Source organism: Mesoplodon densirostris, chromosome 4, assembly GCF_025265405.1.
Source record: "Mesoplodon densirostris isolate mMesDen1 chromosome 4, mMesDen1 primary haplotype, whole genome shotgun sequence".
NCBI lineage: Eukaryota > Metazoa > Chordata > Mammalia > Artiodactyla > Ziphiidae > Mesoplodon > Mesoplodon densirostris.
The window spans coordinates 35,960,801-35,978,631 of NC_082664.1; the positions used below are offsets into that span (position 1 = coordinate 35,960,801).

The following is a 17,831-nucleotide window of genomic DNA, read 5'->3' on the forward strand; positions in this document are numbered from 1 at the left end:
AACCCAAGACTTAGGATCAGATTAGGTTCGGACTGGAGAACAGCAGCTCGGCTTCTCATGCAGAGCGGGGCAAGGCCAGCTGGATGGACCTCGGGTTCCTTTTCTTAGAAGACTCTGTGCTGCCTTGGACCTCTGAGAGCTCTCTGTCACTGCGGCATGTGACAAAAAGGGGGTGAGGGCTAGGAGGGAAGCAGCCATCAGAACTCACAGATCAGGGCTTGGCACACATCGGGTCTGTGTGAGAATTAGAAAGGAGCACCCCCCTGGACGGATTATTTACAAAAAGATACCTTCAGGGGGCATTAGAAAGTGTAAAAATGTCCTTCCCTCTTGGCTGCAGAGCCCAGTGCCAAACCCAGGCTTGGTGTAGGGACTGGGGTTGCGTTGCCTTCCTACTCCCTGCGCAGCCTTTCTGCAGGACCCAGGACCCACCTGAGGGGCCTGTCTCAAGGCAGGGCCCTCTGTCACTGATTTCCCACAGTTCCACATACCAAAATCTCCAGGCTTTCTAGATGACATCCATTATTTTCCACCTTCCAGTAGAAGAATCGAGATTGACTTCAGAAGGAACATCTTATGTTTAATCTTTGTGGTATAAACCGAACTGTGGGCCTTGGACGTTCAGGCTCTGCCTTAGGTAGATTCCTTAACTTCCACAGGGCTCAGTTTTTCCATCTTGAAAATGGGGATAATAAAACTCATCTTGCAGGCCCGTTTCAATGAATGGACGGCACGGAACATTATGCTGGCATGTAGTGGGTCTGCAATACCATGTTGACCGTGGCCCTCAGGTAGCTGGGACCTACAGGATACAGTGGACGTTGTACACGCAGTCCACACAATTCGTACAAGCTGGGAGCTGAGGGGTCCCGGCTGGTCCTCTCCTCGGGGCTCCTGCAGACACCTCAAACGCAGGCGCGGTGGCAAGGGCTGGGAGGGCCGAGGAGCTCTGCACTGCAGCCACCTGCGCCGCGGCCCGGACCGAGGGCGCGCTTCCAGGCGCCCGGGGCGCGGCCGACTCAAGGCGGCGCGAGGCGGTGCGGTCGGCCGGGCAGCGGACCCGGCGGGGGAGCGGGGGAGCGGGCGAGCAAGGAGTTAAGCGGGGCCGGAGGCAGAGCGCTTGTCAGACGCGAGCATGTGCAGTTTGCACCGCATCCGTACTATGGGTGAGTGCCGCCGCCGCCGCCGCCGCCGCCGCCGCCGCTGCCGCCGGGGGCTCCGTTCCGCCCGGGCAGCGGCGGCCACAGCCCCCCGACCCCCGCACCGCCGCGGCGGCCGCCGACACACAATGCGGGACTAGGCGCCGCGCGGGAGGACCGGCGGCGTGGGGGAGGCAGGGCCGGCAACTCGGCGCGGGGGGAGCCCGAGCGCCGGGCTTGGGGGCGGGGAGCAGGCGGCGCAGGAGAGCGCCCCGAGCACCGGCGCGGGAGGAGGAGCGGGAGCGAGCAGGGGAGACAGCGCTCCCGGCCGCACCTGCGCCCGGCAGGCGGCCGGCCCTGCCCTGCCCCTGCTCGCGGCCCCGGCCCCGGCCCCGCACCGGTAGGTGCCCCCGATGCCCGCAGAGAGGCCTTTCCGCCGCCGGGAGAGGTGGCCGCGCGGGGCGGGCAGCGCCGAGTGCGGGGGGGCGCGGGCGATGGTGCGGTGATGGGGAAGACCGGGCAACCGGGCTGGGGGCGCTGCCGGATCCCGCTTCCTCTTTGCTTTCGGTTTCGAAGCGGTGCCCCGGCTCGAGAGCGAGCCGCAAATTAGATGGTGCGCCCGGGCTTGGATTCCCTGAGGGGGATGGGCGCACAGGGGGGCGTGTTGGGGAAGGGGTGCACGCTGGCAACTTTCACCACCTGAAACAAAGGGGGCATGGGGAGATGCGAGGGGAAGGGGTCAGCTGGGGATCTCCGGCAGCGGAAGGTTGACATCCCCTCTTCCTCCGGGCGGAGAGCATCCCCTAGGCCGCCCCGGGGGAGCGGAGGGGGCGTCAGGCTGGGTGGAAGCTAGAGAGGCTTGGGAGTGGGAACCACGGACCCTCCTGAGTTTGAGGCTGAGGACTTTTCTGAAGGGGAGGGAACCGTGCCAAGATGAACCCTCTCTCCAGGGTGCATAGAAAAACTAGGTGATGGTGGACTGCACACCTAGGCGTCCTCCCCTTCCCAGCCCCCTGGCTGCCAGCTCTCCATCTGCCCACCCTGATCTCCGGTCCTCTGTGGGAGATGCGGGGCTGGGATGGGGACCATTACAGCAAGGGGAAGGCGGTATTGGCCTCTTTCCCAGGTGTCTTCCTTTCCCTCTTTCTATGCCCAGCCAGAAACTGATCCCCTTCCCTTCCTTCCCTGGACTATGTCTCCCTCTTTCTCCACAGTTTCCTTGGGGGGTATGTTTGTTTGGTTGCCTCAGGTACAGAGCTTAGGGTGGCAGGTTGTTCTGATGCCACTTCGAGCCCTCCCAGGAGGAAAAGAGCAGGACCCTGGGGAGCTGTGCCAGCATAACCTTGGGGGCTCAGCTTACCAATTCTCCTGCGTCTCAGCACCCAGTAGCAAAGGAGCTGTTATTCTGGCCTTCAGACTTGGGTCATCAGGGGGCCTGGGTTTTTCTCTTTGCTGTAACCAGGAAGAGGGGTCAAGGGGAGGGCTGAATAGTCTTCCCGGGGCAGGGATGGGGGATACAGTGTCTTTCTCTCTAGAAAACAAATGGGCCAGTTTCCAGGTCCCCAGTCCCCGACCTTGTGTCTCCAAGAACAAGGTGCCTCCAGCTCTGAGCTGGCTTGCATGTGACCACCGGCTTCCATCCTGTGGCAGGACTGCCCATTGCCTTTCTTCCTCTTAGAAAAGACAGCCCTTTGAGAGTCGGGTTTTCCCCCTGGTTGCAAGGCAGTGCTACATCGGCTTGCCTGTGGAGACAGAAGGCACTGGATTGTGGGGAGGGGGGGGTGGTGGCTGGACTGCTGGGTGACTCTCCTGTCTGCTCCTGTGACTGAATTAACGCTGTGAGTGGTTGGGCCAGGGGTGGGCCTCCCAGGACACCCTAGAGGCATGGAGGGGTGGGCTGAGATGAGGCTTGGCCTTTCTCCCCTAGGCTTTATATTTGGGGACAGAGTTGAGTAACTGGGGAGACAGTAGAGAGTGCGCCAACTTATTTATCTCGTCCTTGGAGGGAAATTACAAGCTGATTTAGTGTTGACTTTGGTCACTTAAAGGTACAGGAGGGAGGGAGCGTAAAGGATAGCAGGAAAAAATGAAGTCCCCTGAGCTATAGCTCTATATGGCCCTGGACCTTGTGGCTGAAGTCAGATGCAGGTGCTAGACTGGAGAGCATCACCAGCCCCACTTCTAGGGCCCTTTCCCCTCTAAATGGGCAGGGTTGATTATGGCTCAGTTCTCCTTTGGGTTAAGCCCCAAGCTATTCCGAGCTGAGGATAATGATATAGAGGCCTGACCTCCCCACCTCCAGTGATGAGAGAGGGGCTTTTCCATGGACTGTTACTCAAATGTACTAACCATAGATGGGAAAATGATACTCTCTCTGACTCCCCCTTTTAAAGTGATGAGGCATGAATTTTTACATTTATGAAGTGACTTTAAGTGCCTTGGGTTCTTGAATGAAAGATATTAAATGAGTTAGGGAGCCTTATACTGTGTTTAATTTCACTTGTATCAGATTCACATACTGTTTCTAAAGGGAAAGGTGTCATTTTGCAGGAAAGGGCTACATTACAGCATTTGTGATAGGGAAAGCTCAGTGTTGGTTTTAAAAGTGTAGTTTTTAATCAGAAAGGCACTTGCGGCCAGCAAGTGCTTTTCTGTCTGCCTCTGCTCTCTGGATACCTTCAAGTTACTTCCTAGTAGGGTTTTTTTCTGGTAGATGGTGTCCAGCCTGGATGTCAGTGACAGTCACCCTCCAAGCTCTCAGAAGGGTCTCTGATGATGTTGGGGACGCCGATGTTATAAATTGAGACCTGGGTAAGGGCAGTAAAGTGAAGCCACTTGGCCTTATCAGCAGCCGTATCAGATCTGGCTGTCCTTGAGGGAAGGGAAATCTAACCCTGGCACAGCCTGACTGTTTTCAAATTTGTATCTCTTTACTTTCCTCCGCACTCCTCCTCCACCCCCAATTTACAGACAAGGTGGTTTGGGTTATTTTTTTATTTTTATTTTTTGTTCCAGGAACATTCCTTTTAAGGTGTGGATAATTTCTGACTTGTCCAACTCTCAGCTCCCTTTGTGGCAACACCCGGCTAAGGAGGGAATGTCAGAAGGGATGCTGATGCTCTGAGCAAGAAGAAACTCAGCCTTACTGACCAGGTCTTCTGCTTCCTCCACCACCACCTCTCAGAAATCAGAGGCTTTGTATTTGAAAAGTAAAGTCTAAGCTGATTTCTGGGGAAGGGCTGGGAGGTGGTACTTTTGACTATGGCTTCCATGGAGGGAAACTGAGTCACACTAAGAGTTAGCACACTGGCTCTGGTGTGTGTGAATGTCTGTGTCGGGGAAGTTTTCCTTTCCTCGGATTTAAGAATGTTTACCGTTAAGTACCGGAGGAGATCCACTGGTTACACTTTTTCATCATGAGATAAAGATGCACTGATAGAATTTAGGTACCTATGTGTTTGATTTCAAATGTACATTTGCCTCAGACTTTGAGCTGTGGGATGTGCCATGCTACTGTGATTCAAGGAAAAGGAAGGGGTTTTCACCCCTGCAACTCACAGCCATAGATAGAACTGGGGCTGAATAAGGAATCTATCCCATTCTCGATCCCATTCCCAGATGAAAAAGAGAATCTGCTCCCTTCCCTTTGCCCACATCCATCCTGCAGGTGTGAACTCCCACTCTCCTTTGCCCTAAGGCTGTCCTCAATGTTGATTTTAACATGAGTTCCTTTATGTATAGATTTGGTGGGGTCGAGGTCACAGAGTGAGTGATATTGGCCCCCTGGTCCCTTAGAGGATGGTTCTGAAAGGTAACTTTCCACCCTCCCCGGATGTTTGTGCTTCTGCCTTTGGGGTCGGTCACCATCAAGTCTGGCAGCTTGAGGAGTAACCAAAGTCATTGCCAATTCCTGTTTCTGAACATCCAGTTCCCCATTGTTCTTTACTCTGCTTGCTCCCCAACAGGGAGTTTGATATCCTCTGAGGGCTCTTGGCTCTCAGTGTGGCTGGTATTGTAGAAGGGACAGCATCCTTGGAATTAGGGCAGACAGTCTACATGGGCAGGACTTGGGTCCTCAGATTGCTCCTTTTTGCTGCTCCCTCTGGAAGCATGGCAGTTAAAACAAAGTAAGACTTACATTGTCAGATCCTAACTCACCATAGGGAGATCCAATAAATCGGGGGCGTAATTGGGGAGGGCTCTTTCTGCCATTCCTTTCCACGTCAGAAGCCCTGCATTCAGGACACACTGGATTAGCCATTTCTGACTGCTTTCGTAGTTGGACTTGAATGACGAAGGCCTTCTAGCTGGTTCATTCACTTGTTTCCTTTCAGTTTTTAAGAGGCACTCCTGTCACGTGAGTTTCTGGAATGGTCCGTTTTCATCAGAAAGGTCACTTACCCTGAGTTTTCCTAAGGCCTTGACACCAGCCCCGAGCTAGAGATGCCAGCCAAGAAGGATATTGAAGGGCCACAAAGAGAGGATTCTTTTCTGGAGTTCTGGAGTTCTTTGGAGCAACGGTGGGGACCACTGCCAGCCCCCATCTTCTTTTTCATAGCTGTCCTTGGCCAGATTCCATTTAGTCTTCAGTCCCTAGGACCCCCCCCCCCCATTCCTGATCGAAAAAGCCTTTCTAAAGCCAGGAATAAGGTAGCCAGGTCAGTGGTCTTACTTTCATCTACCTTCTGAAAACAAATATGGACAAGAAATATTGTCACCAGTGGGCAACATAAGCAGCGGCTCCAGACTTCTGTTTTGTAATTGTGTTTTTGCCTGCCACAAACAAGGAGATGACCTTCCTATGCTGATCTGTAGATGCCTTAAAGCTTTCATATAGCCTGCCCAGTTTCCAGCACATGGCGAGTACCTATTAAATTATCAGCTGTGGTACTTGGATATGATCAGAGACCCAGATTTCTAGGTTGTTGGGCAATGATGTTGTTTGTGCAGGAGCTGATGGTTGGCGAAGGCTTCCGGAATTAGGAAATCCGGGATCCCTCCCTGACTCACTTGTGTGACCTTGGGCAGCCCATTTCAGCCCTCTGGGATTTAATTCCACACAGGGAGCTTCAGCTGGCTTCAGTGAACATAGCAATAATAAAGACCACAGCCACTGTTTATTGAATACTTACTATATGCCAGGCATTGGGCTAAGCACTTGATAAAGGATAAAGTCACTGCCCATGTCACGCAGCTAGCAAGAGTCCAAATTGGGATTTAAACTGAGATCTGTCTGATGCTACTGTGTTCAATAGCCTTGGATTGCATGGTGGAACAAATGCTGGGGAGGAAGTAAAGTGGAGGTGGTGTTAGTTAAAGTATAGGAAGGAGAGCTGGTGTGGATTAAACACAGCTAGTTAAAAGGAGATGAAAATTGAGATTCTCCTTTGAAAAACAATGTCCTGACGAATGTCTGGGAAGAGAGGGGTCGGTACCCTGCACTGGGGAAGCAGACCAGATGGCCTGGGATTTACTGTAAGAGGACCAGACTTCTGCTTGGCATAGGGATGTATCTCATAAACCCCATTTCATTTGGATGCCAGATTTTTCTCTTGCTTGATAGGCTGTCTGGGCAGCATTTTGCCTTCCGTCACCCTCCTCCCACTAGTCATAGTAGTTTGTCTTAGCAGATTCTTGACTCCAGGCCTCGTCCTCCAACCTAGTTTCTGGGCCTTCCCCTGCCCGTCATTATGGTCCAGCTGTGGAGACCCTGATTATGACTCTGGGTCCCAGGTATACTCTGCAAAGTACAGTAAGCATTGGACCATCCTGTTCTTCTGAGAAAGTACTTGTGGCCGCTGATTACTCAGTTCAGAGGTGACCGGCTAGTTCATCGGGATGGTCCTCATCTCTTTGATCCTTGTTCGTTCCAGGCAAGTTAACTCTGGGGCTTTCCTACCACTTTGAGGTGTTTGTGGAAGAGGAATGAAGATTGAGGTGGTGGCCTGCGGGAGGGGAGCTGAACTCCTTTGAGACTTATCATGATGGTGTATAATGGGGCGTTGTGCTGGGGTCAGGGGACTTTGTTTGGTTCTTGTCTCAGCTCATGAGACATGAGTTCGTTTCCTTGTCTGTAAAATGAGAATGTTGGAAGAGATATTCTCTAACACCTCCTCCAGCAATCATGCTTGGGTCGTCTAGTAGAATCTGGATAATTTGGTTTTTTCTCAAACAATAACTCAGCTGGTCTGGAGTTGTAGGAAGTCACACCTGGGAGAGCAGAGGTGGGGTTGAAGGAGAAAGAAGCCAAATTGGAAGTTAGGGGACTAAGTCACAGTTGGAGCAAGTCCCTTCTTGGGAAGGGGGACTAGGTTGGATCATTCCTCGTTTGTTTAAATGGGGCAGCCGAGAGGTGGCGTCTGTTCCCCCTTATACACGCCATCTCCTAAATGATGAGGCGCACCCCTTGTATCTTGTCTTAAAACTTAAACTTCAGCCCCCCCACCCCCCGTCCTTCTGCTTTCCCCAAGTCAAGGCAGCAGGGAAGTCGTGCATTGGTATATGTCTTACAGTCTGCACTTACATTTGGCAGATGCCAGGGCCTGGTTCAGTCCAGGATCCTCCAGGGCTCCAGGACCCGAGGACTGGAGGACTTTGGCTGATGCTTTCCGAATGACTCAGAGTCAATGAGAACGTATCTCCCTCTGCCGCCCTAGCTCCACTTAAAAGAGCAAGATCATACTGTGAGCTCAGCCTAGGAACTCAGGGAGTCACAGCTTTCTGTTCGTGAAATTGGGCTGCCTTGATCTCCCTTTGCACAAGCCATGTGTCCAAGGATTCTGTTCCCCATTGGTACGTCTTCTGTTTTAATTTCATCATATTCAAGGTTGGAGAGCAAATGAGGTCCCATTGAACCCACCAAACCAATCTTTTCAGTCCCTACCTGCCTTGCTTTTTTCCTGAGTTCCTTCTTGCCCTATAGCAGTGATTTCTAATGGTGGTTACCATACCACTGGGAATACTGAAAGATGATTTTACTTGGTAAAGGGACAAACATTTCATTTTAATAGCTATGTCTCTAATGAGTGTAAAGAAACATGACTCATTGGGATGACTTAACTCATTAACATGACTTAATTTTGTCTCCTGCTGGACCTTTATGTTGATTCAGTGGGATTAGTTGTTTCCCTGCCCTGGGAGGAAAACTCAATCAGGCCCCATAACTTTCTGGGTCATTCTTTGGTGGTAGAAGGTCCTGTGGTCACTTTAAGTCACAAACGGTCTCAATTCAGTACTTAATACATCCAGTCCTTTGTCACTGGGCTGAGAGGGACAGGAAAGGGCTTGCTTGGCCAGCACTGTTGTCTGCCAGCTGCCAGCTTCCTGGGCTTGGCAGGTACTTAATGCTGAGTCTCTTCTTGTGGCCACGTTCATGGGTTTCTCAGAGACTCTTCCCCCACATTTGCTGGGACCCTTTACTTCTGGTTGTCTTGAAAAGAGCAAATTATCCACTATTCTAGATCACTGTTCTCTCCTCAGCCCCTAAAATCCGCGATTCACCTCCAGCCTCCTCTGGCTAAGGTCCTTCTGTCTGTCCGAGTGGCCCTCTTGGACAAGACCTACTCTGATCTCTTGCCAGCCCTCACTTGCCTGTGGCTCACTTTAGCCCAAGGAGACAATCACACATCCTCTGGCGCAGTGAACCTGGGAATGCAGGCCCATCCCCCAGCTCAGCCGGCTCCCTTGGCTCCGCCCACAGCAGATGGCCAGCTTGTGTCTCACACCTTGTGTGTCTCAGGTATAGTCAGATGCCAGTCCACCCTGTCCTCTCAGTTGCAAGGTCAGATATCAGATTTCCTGGGTGGTTCTTTTGGAGGCCCTCTTACCGGCTTGGGAGCGTCCTACCTGTTGTACTCACTGCCTTAGTTAAGACTTTTGATGGACCCTCTTGTTATGTATCATCAAAACTAGCTGTCACAAGAAGCCCAGGATTTCATGGATATTATAGCTTAGGATAAGGCTACAGTACATATATAACTACACATTTAACTTAAATTAAAAGGTTAACAACAACTAACTTTTATTGAATGCTTAAAATGAATGCCAGGTACTGTTTTCAGGACAGTAAACACTCTTTCATGTAACTCTTACAAAGGAAGTACTTGTATTATTTCTATTTTACAAATGAGAAAACTGAGGCAAAGAGAGGTTAAGCAGCTTGTCCAAGGTCACACAGTCGGCATCAGAGCCCGGATTCAGATGGAAGGAATCTGACCCCAGAGTCGGCTTATTTAAATAGCCATACTCTGCATCTGCCTACGAGGTTAGTGGGCAGCCATAAGCCATGAAGGCAGAACTCAGATGATTGGGAAATGCGGCCTTAGGACATCATTGTAAGTTCTTCACTCTGGCATTTAAGCTCTCTATGCATTGCCTTTACCTGCTTTTCTAACAGCTCGTTCTGTGCCCTTCACCAGAGCCTAATCCACGTGCCCAACTCACCTGCCATGCACCCGCCCGCCCCGCCCCATACCTCATTATTTCCCTGCCAGGAGGTCCCTCCCCTGCTTTGCTGCCTCCCCAAATTACAGTCCTTGTAGAAGTCGGAACCCATCTTTGCTGCAAAGGTGTGTTTGACCAAAGCCACTTCCGCTGGGATCTTTTACAACTCTTTTCATTTCCTCACTAAATTGGCAATTATTATGTGCTGTTATGCAGAGGGCAGTGAAGAACAGTTGGCACACCTGAGTCTGATCTCTCTGTGCCACTCGCTTCCTGTTTCTAACTTGTGCAAGGCCTTCACCCTCTCTGAACTTCGGTTTCATCATTTTAAAGTGTGGGTGTGGATGAGCTCCTTTCAGTTTCCAATATTCAATGATGTATGGTCACCTTCCAGGCTCCTCTAACTTTTCAGCTCTTGAGGGCTGGACCCGTGTCTAGTAGGTCTCAGTACAGCCCAGGACTCTGTACAGGCTTTTACACACAGACGGTATTTAACAACGTCAGTTGGTTGGTTGGCTGGTGGGAAATGCTTTAATTCTGCTCTGGGCTTGACTGACTTTTAGAAATCGCTTTCCTCTGGGTGATCACTGCTGAGGACCGTTGCATCTCTCTTTTCTGTACAAGTTTATAACAAAAGTTTTGGGTCCAATCTGCCGCCTTTTTTCTTTAAGAGACGTAATGTAATGCTATTCAGGCCCACACTCTTTTATCTGCAGTTTCAAAATTCAAAACATTCTAAAACCAAAAGGCTTTTTTCTTTAACTCGTGTGATGGCAAAGCCTGACCTGGACGAACATGAGGCCACTGGCGGTCTCTTTACTCGGCAGAGTGTGAATATTCATAGATCTGGCTGCAGAAATGTTAATGTCTTTGGGGGTGCTGCCCCCAGACCCTGCTCTGGGGATTATGTAATCTGGATGTGCCCTACATTACCTTTTAAAAAAAAATCTAAACAATTCTGAATGCCAAGGGTTTGGGACCAGAGATTGTGGTTCTGTGTGGTATTTCTTCAGAGATGCTATTGGCAGTAAGGGGTGGATAGGTCCTTGGGATGCGGGACTATGCTAACATCACAGACCCTCACGTGACCTCGCCTCCTTGGCCTTGCCCTAATCTTGGCCCTGGTTCCAGTATGATAGCCCAAGCCTTGGTTTCCCAATTTGTTTTTTTTAAATATTGCATTATGATATAATTTATCTTGATTAGTAAAGTCTTTCTTGACACCTCCTTAAGTTTTGTGCTGAGGCAAGTGTCACCCCTCCCTCACCCTAGTCCCAGCCCTGCTTGACTCCTAAACCAAGAAGGCTTCCCTGTTGCTGCTGTGGCATCTCAGGGATGAACTGATGTGTCCTCAGGGTGGGAGTGACTGCTGGGTGCACGTACTTCACTTTAATCCTGGGATTGGGGGTGGGGGGAAGGGCCCTGTTGGCCCCTTGGCTGAGTCAGCTCTGCAGAGAGACTTGTAAACTCGTTCCTAGATGCATGTCCTACATCTGGATGTTTCTTCAGAGCCCAAGTGAGCCAGGTTCCTCTACTTCCTTCTGGGAAGGGATGCAGTAACTCATTTGAGAGTCAATCTGCTTGTTAATCCCTATGGCTGCTTCGACCTGACATTTTAAAATTAAAAACAGAAAAAAAAATACACACACACATACAAATGTTCCTGGAAGAACATGAAAACAACAGGAGAATGTACAGTGGTGGAATCTAAAGTGTTCTATTGTGTTTTCTTCATTTTTTTTTTGATGAGGAAACCAAGAGGAGAGGTCATAGAGTTGTGAGGGTTAGTGGAAGAGCCAGGCTCAGAAAGCCCTGTTTCCCGGCCTCCCATTAGCATCCAAGCCAGCAGGCTGTGCCGTTCCTTTTTTCCCAGTCCCCAGGTATCCTCAGATGGGGAGGACACATGAATCAGTTAGCTATCCTCTCTTGATTGAAGGACACTTTTTTTTTAAACGCTTCATCCCTATTTGGCAGTGACGGGCATGCCTACGGCCACCTTTCCCCTCCCATTAAATAACCAGCCCCTCTCAGATTTGGAGCCCTAAGTATTTCTGGCCTGCCTTTTTAACCTATTACATACTGTTTACTCATCTTCTCATGCATTAAGAAGATATTCCCCAGACCAAGCCTGGCACCTAGTTCTTTGACTTCTTCTAAACACATCACTGCCTCCAGATATTCAACCATTTGTCATTTCCCTGGGCCCTGCAGATGATGTGTGGTCTTCTACCTATTGTCATTACGTACTGGAAAATGCTGAGGTATAGTATAATTTAAATTAATCGTGGAGATGAAATTTCCCAAAGGTCCCCAATTGAATAGTTGTCTTGAGCCCCATGGATTGACCACGTCATGTACCCACCGTTCAGGGACTTCATGGCAATATCTGTAAAAGACCATTGAATTTACTCTGTGGGATTGATCATGTGAAGCCACCCTGATTCTACTCACCCCTCCATTTCCCTCAGCACTGCAGTTTCCCTTGCATCCCACAATCTGGGATGGTGCCCCTTTTTATTAGAACAATTATCTGTAATGCCTCCTAATTACCCCGAATAAAATTCATTGATAATATGACATACCTGTATACATAAATTTAAAAAAAAATCAATATGCCTAAACTGTATTGTGAAAGAGAAATAAAGGAAAAGTTAATTATAATACAATATCACATATTCCAGTATGTAATTGTTTGGGCACGACGACACAGAAAACAGAAGGAAGGAGTCAGATGCTTGAACCTGTACATAGAATCACTGAGAATGTAACAGCTACAAATACCCACAAGATACAGGTGTGTTGTGTGGGTGACTCAAATACCAGGAGAGGTGATGCTGAGGTTTTTTCCCAGCTGGTGGACCACTCTTGGTAAAGTTCCAAACATACAGTACAGTATCCCCTCGACTTGCACTCCGGTGGCATTCCTGGACAAGTCAGTATATGTTAAAACCATGCAAAAATCCTCTGTGTTTATTTCAGAAAAGGAGTTTGGTTCTAGATGCCGATAATTATGAATGGGCTTTTCACCTCTGCGAATGCCCCGTGGAATGTTCTAAAGTTATGTGTGTGTGTGGGGGGGGTTCTTTTGTGGGTTGTTGTGGGAACTGCAGGGCGTCTCGCATTCCAGGTCCCCACTAATAAGTACCTGTGGCACCCCCCACCCACCATGGTGCTGACAGAAGGCCCTTACCCCCGCCATCCCAGGGGTGGCCCCATTGAGAACTACTGGTCTGGACAAAGGACCAGGACCAGGAACTGGGAGATCTGTGTTCTGGGTCTGGGCCACAGCACCTTAGTACTTGTATGACCTTAACTCTGGCTACCGGGGTCTCCTCTCTGTAAAGGGATTATAATGACATACGTGTCCTTGGCCTTTGGGATTGTGGCTTGCTGTGCTCTCCCCATGACCTCAGGACAGCCCAGAGCATCCATATGTGCCCCACAATGTATGTCCCAGCCACAAGCTCTCCCTCGCTGTGTTTTTTATTCTTGGCCTTGAAACATCCTTAGGTCTCTCTTATCTGGGAAAGAAGGAAGGAGAAAGGGAGAAGGGACGCCTCCCCCTGCCCCCATCTCTACGTCTCCAGCGGCTTTTCTCTCTCCTTTCCTTCACAAGCAAATTTCTCAAAAGAGTCATCTGTCCACACTGTCTCAGTCACCTCCCTCTGCAGTCACACCTCCTTCTTAAATGGTCCCCAGGGACCTCTTTCTGCTAAACCTCCTCGGTTCCTGTCTGGCTTGCCTCTGCCGTTGACTGTGACCCCTGACACTCTCCTGCCCCCACTTCCCTGGTGGGGCCCCTTCCTGGTGTCCTCCTCCCTCCCTGGCCTTTCCACAGACCCCTTCACAGTACCTCCTCCTCCGCCAGCCCCCGATATCACCCCTTACACCTTCTCTCCAGAGGGTCCTCCTCTCTGCTGCTCCATCCAGCGGGGGTCCCAGACCTGCCTCCAGCCTAGAGTCCTGTGGGCATCTCCCACTTAGAGCATCTGAAATGCAGTTCATTGTGGGTCACCTCCGATGCACATCTTTGCCGGTATCCTCTTCTCTCAGGGAATGAGCCCGCTATTGCCCAAGTCAGAAGTATGGATGCCATTCTCTCTCTGTCTCTGTCTCTCACCCTCTCTCTCCCCACATCCCTCTCTCTCTCTCCCTCTCCTCCCCCCACACAATAAGTCTCTCCTGTCAGTCCTGCTTTCTTAATAGCTCTGGAGTCTTCGCTGATTTGAGTTGGCTGCTTGACCCTTGTTGGCATTTAGGATTGTGACCTCTGCTTACTGTTTGGCTGGATTAAGATCTTTAGAGGCTCTCAGCCCTGACAGGCTTAGGGTCCCCTAGGTAATTAAAAATAAATTAATATAATTCTAAATTATAATATAAAATCATGTACTTAGAAACAACAAAATTTATTTGTGTGCTGAAGCCACAGTAGCTTCTTTCTGATTCTCACTCATTTTCTCTTCTTTAGAATAATTTCCTCCGGTGTCCCATCATGGCTGGTGCCCTCATTGTGTGTCTAGTGGGCTAGTTGGTCAATCCAGGATCACTTAGAATGTCAGCCGCCTGTGGCCCGAGCTTGGCTCTTTGCCTCTTGGGTCTTTGCGTGTACCTGGTGGCATGACACAGATACTGAGTAATTGTTTAAGGAACGTGTGAAGGAATGCATGAATAATGAGATAAACTTGAAGTAAGTTCATTTAAGTAAAAGGCACTGTCAGAATGGAGGTAATTATTATCTTTAGGCTTCTGGTATTTGACGCTACAGTAGAATTTCCACGGTTGCGCTTCAGCTTTCATACTCCAACCCACTTAGCATTGAGTAGTCTGTACATAAAAGATGCATATAAGGATTTCTGAATTAATAAATGAAGTTGTGCAATGAGATGGTTTGCTCGATTCCCTTTCCTGCAGTGAGGCTGCTTAAAGAGACTCCATCAGCTGCCTCTTATTTAAAGAGGTGCATTATTTAAAGGGGCTACCCCTCGTCATAGTACCTGGGGAGGGAGGCTGTGCTTCTGTGTGGGGAGGGGAGGGGAGGGGGGTTTACTTTGGAGTTAGGTGGTGGTGATGGTGGTGGGGTGTGGGAAACAGAGCATCTACCCTAGAAAGCCTGCATGAGATCTCAGAGGGGATGAACGTGATCTAAAGGCCTAAAGTCAGGCAGAATGAATAGGACTAACCACAAATTTGCGGGGGGGGGAAATGAAATACCATGAAACACCTAGAAGGCTGTGGCTTAAAAAATATAACCTGACTCGTTAGTATGGGCGTGTGGACAAAACAGGTGTCAGAACATCTCCAGAAAATATTAACTACATATAAGAATAGATCCAGGGCTTCCCTGGCGGCGCAGTGGTTGAGAGTCCACCTGCCGATGCAGGGGACGCGGGTTCGTGCCCCGGTTCGGGAGGATCCCACGTGCCGCGGAGTGGCTGGGCCCGTGAGCCATGGCCGCTGAGCCTGCGCGTCCGGAGCCTGTGCTCCGCAGCGGGGGAGGCCACGGCAGTGAGAGGCTCGCGTACCGCAAAAAAAAAAAAAAAAAAGGAATAGATCCAAAAGGTTAACCAATTCTGTCCTGTGGTACTGATAGGGCGGCCTCCGGGAAGATTGCTCATCTTGGGTAGAGGAAGGAGTAAATAGGTGGAGAAGTAAGAAAAGGGGCGGGCCACATTGGAGAGGAAATGTGTCTATATGAGGGACATTTTGACAGGGCTGGAATTTTGGGGCCAGTGTAGACATGTGATGACAAATGTCCTCCCTGGATTCACCCTCCATGTCTGCTCCACCCCACCCCACCCTGTCTAATGGAAGAGACGCCTTTGTTGTTTTTTTTTCTCCAAACTTTTTGTTTTAAGTCCTTATTGAATTTGTTACAATATTGCTTCTGTTTTATGTTTTGTTTTTTTGGCCACGAGGCATGTGAGATCTTAGCTCCCCAACCAGGGATCAAACCACACCCACTGCATTGGAAGACAAAGTCCCAACCACTGGACCGCCAGGGAAGTCCCTCTCCAAACTTTTTATTTGGAAGTAATTTCAAACTTCAAGAAAAGTTGCCAGAATAGTACAGAACACGCACATACTCTTTATCCAGATTCAGTATTTTTTAACGTTTTGCCTCATTTGCTTTATCATTTATGTTTTCTCTCTCTCCCTCTTTCTCCCTCTTTTTCCTGAACCTTTTTTTTTTTTTAAATTTATTTATTTTTGACTGCACTGGGTCTTCGTTGCTGCGCATGGGCTTTCTCTAGTTGCGGCGAGCAGGGGCTACTCTTCGTTGTGGTGTGCAGGCTTCTCATTGCGGTGGCTTCTCTTGTTGTGGAGCACCAGCTCTAGGTGTGTGGGCTCAGTAGTTGTGGCACTCAGGCTCAGTAGTTGTGGCTCGCGGGCTCTAGAGCGCAGGCTCAGTAGTTGTGGCACACAGGCTTAGCTACTCCATGGCATGTGGGATCTTCCCGGACCAGGGCTCGAACCCATGTCCCCTGCATTGGCAGGTGGATTCTCAACCACTGCACCACCAGGGAGGTCCTTTCCTGAACCTTTTTAGAGTAAGTTGCCTACATCATGGCCCTTTCTTTCTGGATATTTCAGTGTGGATTCCTAAGAATAAGGATATTGTTTTACAGAACCTTCAGTAAATTGAACTTTGATATGATACTTTTATCTAATCTGCTGGTTGCCTTACAGTTTTGTTGATTGGCTTAATAATGTCCTTTACAGCATTTATTTCCTCTCCAGTCCAGGATCCAGCACTGCATTTAGTTGTTATGTCTCTTTAGTCTTTTCATCCAGAACAGTTCCTCAGCCTTTCTTTGTCTTTCATGACATTGACATTTTTAAGAATATAGCCTCCTCCCCCTTTAAAAACAATAGAATGTTCTTCCTTTTGGATTTCTCTGCTGTTGCCTCACATTTAGACTGAGTTATACCCTCCTGGCTAGCATACACATGAGTGATGTTGTATCTTTTTCATTGTATTACATCCAGAGGCACCGGATGTCCATTCGCCCCTTACGTGTGATGTTAAGTTGGATCACTTCGTCAAGGTGTCCAATTTCTTCACTGTGCATTTACTGATTTTTCCTCGCTACTAATAAGCAAAATGTGGGGAGACAACCTAAGACCATATAAATGTCTTACTCCTTATCCACATTTTGCCCCAAGATTTACCATCATCCACCCTGGGTTTGCAGGTATTTCTGGATCCCAGGCAAGGCATGGGAGGTCAAGCTATCTGGGACCAGGGGACCCACTTTTGAGGGCATCACCCACGTGGGAGGACCTTGGTGTGCTGTGCCCAGCCCTGTTGCAAAACCGCATTTCCACCATAGTTTTCCTCTTCCTACTCCCACCAGGAACAAAAGCTAATTCGTCATTCACTCAACTGACACATAAGAATGTTCTTCCGAAAGCTCCTCAGCTTTATTTGGGCACAGTGGAGTATGGAACGAAAGCTAGTTCCCTCTCGGTGTCTTTAAGGAGCCTACCATTGAATTGGGGGGACAAGACTTGGTCACTGAAAGGTAAAGGACATGTAAGTTGTCAGTACTGTGACCCCACAGGACAGCTCAGTGAGAGCTGTCCTATGACCCTGGAGAATTAAGTGCCTTTAGGAGTTTGGGGGAGGAGGGATCAGAGTGGGTTAGGTACGATGAAGGGACATTTCATTAACAAGGGTAATCTTTGAGTGGGCCTTAAAGGACAGGCAAATCTGGGTAAACAGCGATAGATAAGGGCATTCCAGCAGGGGAACAGTGTGCACAGAGACACGGAGACGGGAGCATGGATGGAGAAATTGGAGGACAGCAAGTTATGTACCAGTCTGGATGGGGCCAAGGGTTGGTGTAGGGGGCAGGATCTACCCCCTTACTGAGCACCTACCTTGTGCCAGGCATTTTAAAAAATAACTTTCCCGATTCTGAAAGTAACACATATTTGATATAGGAAGTTTAGAAAAATATTTTTTCTATATAAAGACCAATTTTAATGAAGTCGCTCTATTCTTTCATCCAGAGATAAGTGGTTAACCATGGTGTATTTCCTTCATTTCTGAGATCTTTACCATTCTTCTGGCAACAGCTTTGTTTGGGTTCATAGATTCAGTAGCCCCTCTTATCCCTCAGAGGATATTAATCATACTTTGAAAAACATTTCATTCTGGTGACTTTATTGATTTTGTTTTCCAGCTAGAACTTCTGTTCTCTAATTTGGTGCTTCTTTGGTCGTTTTGGTTTTTGTCAAATGTCTGTT

General features: G+C 49.2%; 1 protein-coding gene across 6 annotated transcripts in view; it reads left to right on the top strand.

Annotated features, from left to right (window-relative positions):
* The first annotated feature begins 999 nt into the window (after window positions 1-999).
* TMEM229B (transmembrane protein 229B) overlaps window positions 1,000-17,831 on the top strand; it is a 40,441-nt gene continuing 23,609 nt past the window's right edge. For 4 of the 6 annotated variants that reach the window (XM_060095962.1, XM_060095964.1, XM_060095960.1 and 1 more), the window contains exon 1: window positions 1,000-1,166. The gene's annotated coding sequence lies outside the window, so the exon portion shown is untranslated. Of the gene's footprint in view, window positions 1,167-1,421; window positions 1,540-17,831 lie in introns of those variants that run through there. The other 2 variants (XM_060095967.1, XM_060095961.1) reach the window with 2 other exon arrangements.